This window comes from Haliotis rufescens, unplaced genomic scaffold (assembly GCF_023055435.1).
Source record: "Haliotis rufescens isolate VD_foot unplaced genomic scaffold, xgHalRufe1.0.p SCAF_4, whole genome shotgun sequence".
NCBI lineage: Eukaryota > Metazoa > Mollusca > Gastropoda > Lepetellida > Haliotidae > Haliotis > Haliotis rufescens.
In genome coordinates, this window is record NW_025964112.1 from 8,795,826 (window position 1) to 8,799,613 (window position 3,788).

Below are 3,788 nucleotides of genomic sequence, written 5' to 3' on the forward strand. Positions count from 1 at the left end.
ATCCTAAGGAAAAAAGTGTATGTCAAAGATGAGCTACCTGCCTGGCGATTTTAGAAGAGACGAAGTTTACGGAGCCAGATATGAATTTTGAGAGATTTTAAGGGCATGGTAAAAACAAGGTCAACATATGAACTATTGCAGGACACCACAAACTAAACAATTACAACATTTCATTACATTTTGTACAAAAATGACCGAGTAATGGCCGTGAATAGTTTTTTCAATATGGTTGCTTTGCCCTGCTCTACCGGTAGCATCCGCCACTGACACGATTTGCAAAAGAATGTGCTTCCCTTATGGTATCTCACACTTGCCGTATTATCATTTTTTCATGTCAATGATACATGTGTTCAAAATACTAATTCTGAAAAAGACAATCAGCGACACAAGAGAAAGGAGAAAAGTTGTGCATCGTCAGCAAAAAATGTCTCAGAAATGTCATATATTGCTAGTGTGCAACCAAAGCAAAAGTTGAAAGAAAATATAATTCAAAAGGTCAACGCGAGAGAATAACCAGTCTCGAATATCTACCGAAGCATATCTAAATATTCATGCCAAAACAATGAACATTTGTGTTTTAGCTTTTGTATTACACCTACTATCAAAATCCTTGTGTTCGCAAAATGAGGTCATTCCGAGAGAGGTAGAATTGGGGTCAGCAAACAGGTGTCGCTTGGACGGACTGCACCGGGTCAGGACAGCAAGGGTACAGCTGACAGCGTTATGGAAGACGGACATGTTGCTGAGAGACGAATAAACAATGTTACATGAGAAACCGTGAACAGAATGCCCCCACACGCACTCACACGCACGCACGCACGCACGCGGATTAAGAAAATGTCGTTCATTACGAACCCACTGTGTTATTCGAGTATAATTATTTTGTATTTTCAACATGACAATGTGACTTTTACCTGCACATGTCTCTATATCGGGACACTGTGAGACGTTTTTGTATGTAATCCGTTGTTTCTTCCGGTGATGACAACTGAGGCACTTCAAGGTAAATACCATGGCACAATAAGCAGTCAAGAGCTCCGTCCTGTATCCCTTTAGTCGTTGAACAGTCCACGCGGTGCGTATGTCCATTTGAGAGTTCAACTGTTGTATCTGTGGTCATAGATCGCAAGGAATAATTATTCAAATGCTACAAATGTAACCTTCACAAATACCGACAAAACGCCGCGAGTTTGCTTCATCTATCCCGAGAAGGGGGTGCCTAAGTGTCCTATCCCTAAATATCACTATGATGTTTTATATAAGGCAGTTTATGCATTTCATATTGTTTTCTGTTAGAATGTAAACTTAAGTAACCGTGTATTGATATTTTATGGACGTTTTATTTGCACTATTTTATGTTCACAGAAAAGTATGAAGAAAGTGTATCTCAGCCTGAATATGAAGAACATTTAGTGTACAGGAAGAATGAAAATGGAGAGGAAACTGAACAGAATAAAAAAATTGAACGACAGCAAGAATGTGTGCAGAATGAAGTCCAACAACATGGTAACAGAGAACAGGAAACGAGAAGATATCCCAGGAGAGAGACCACCAGGCCCAAGTACCTGCAGGATTACGTCACAGGGTCTGACTTGTCAGGATCTGAGACGGAAGATAGTTCAATGTATACTGTGGATTACTGTTACAAGGTGGCTGGTATTCCTGGATCATATTCTGCAGCAATGTCTTCATGTGATGCACCCAAGTGACAGAAGGCAATGCGTGAAGAGATGGACGCTCTGAAAGAAAATGAGACATTTGAAATCACCACATTACCAGAAGGTAGATCTACAATGGGGGGAAGATGGGTGTTTGCTGTGAAATCTTGCCCCGATTCTGAGAAATACAAGGCAAGGTATGCTGCAAAGGGATACTCACAGGTGCCTGATATCGACTATAAAGAGACTTTTGCCCCAACTGCTAAAATGACGTCAATTCGGACTCTGATACAACTTGCAGTTCAGAAAGATATGGTGGTTCATCAGATGGATGTGAAGACAGCATACTTGAACGCACCCATAGACTGTGAGATATATGTGCAGCAACCGGAAGGTTTTGAAGATAAGCCACAGACTGGGGAGAAACTTGTTTGGAAGTTGAAGAAATCCCTGTACGGCCTAAAACAAAGTGGAAGGAATTGGAATTCCTTACTTCACACGTTCCTGGTTGAAGATCTTAATTTGAACCAATCACTTGCTGACCCTTGTGTGTACCACGGAACGACTGAAGATTCATTCGTAATTATGGTAGTGTGGGTCGATGACATCATCATTTGTGCTGAGAAGACGGACATACTTCATGGGATAAAAGATTCTTTGTGTCAGCGATTCAAGATGAAGGACTTTGGGAAGCTGTCATGGTTTCTGGGAATAGAGTTCAAGTGGAAGAACAACAGTGTTGAAATGAACCAGAAAAGACATATTGAGAAGATGCTGGTGAAGTTCAACATGATGGACTGTAAACCCAAGACAACTCCATGTGATCCCGGCGCTGACAAAGAAAGGGAGACAACTGCAATTGAACTGGGCGATCCCAGACTCTACAGAGTGATTGTTGGAAGTCTGATCTATATTATGACTGCTACGAGACCATGAATGTGTTACGGACTACGTAATTCGAGCAGAAACTGCATCGACTTCGTTGAAACTTGCAGGAGAGACAATCAGTGACAGTTTATTGATAGCCATGGTTCTAAAAGGACTCCCTCCCTCTTTCAAGACGTTTTCAACTGTGATCACGCAGAAGGAGAAGCAAGTGACGTTTGTCGAGTTCAAAACGGCTCTTAGAAGCTATGAAGAAACGGAAAAGATTCAACCTACACCGAATTATGAAAACAGTGTCATGAACTTTAAATGTTTCTCATGTGGGAAGCCAGGACACAGGGCATCGGAGTGTAGAAGTAGAAATCAAGGTTATGATTGTGGTGAAAAGAAAGGTTACCGTGGACATCAGAAACAAGACGATTATCATAGTGTACTGAAGAAACACGCATCAAGTTACAGTGGACAGAAGAGATTGGGTAGATGGTGTGATGTTTGCAAGAACTCTTCCCATGACACCAGGGTCTGTCGTAGACGAGACTCTGCCAAGACTGCCTGTGATAAAGAAGAACAAGAACATTCGTACTACATATTCAAGGTCAGTGTTGATCACGTTGCCAGTGTAAGTGAGGACAGTGTGAATACTCTACTCGTGGACTGTGGGGCAACCGCCCATATCATTACTGACAAGTCCAAGTTCTTGACATTTGATGACAAAACACAAGATCATTGCATCGAATTCGCTGATGGAAGCAGAACGAATGGTATTGTACAAGGAAGAGGGAGTGCTGACGTCCTGTTGTGTGATGTAAGAAACCGGCAACAACGTATTGTGTTGGAGAATGCTTTGTATGTGCCATCCTTCAACCAAGACTTTTTTTCAGTGCAAGCAGCTACAAGTAAAGGCGCATCAGTTCATTTCAGTCCAGAGAGTGCAAATGTCAAGACTCCAGATGGTACAACGTTTGACATCCACAAGCATGGAAAGCTGTACTTCTTGCACAATACTGCTCCATCCAAGTGTGTTGTGCATTCAGCCAACGACTGGCACAGAATCCTTGGACATTGTAATATGAAAGATGTGATGAAGCTTGAGAATATTGTAAAGGGAATGAAGATAGCAGGTAAAGATACTGAGCTATGTGACATCTGTATCCAAGGGAAGATGTCGCAGTGGAGAAATAGAGATCCAGACAGAAGGGCGACAACTCCACTTGAAGTTATTCATTGTGACTTGGCGGGACCTAT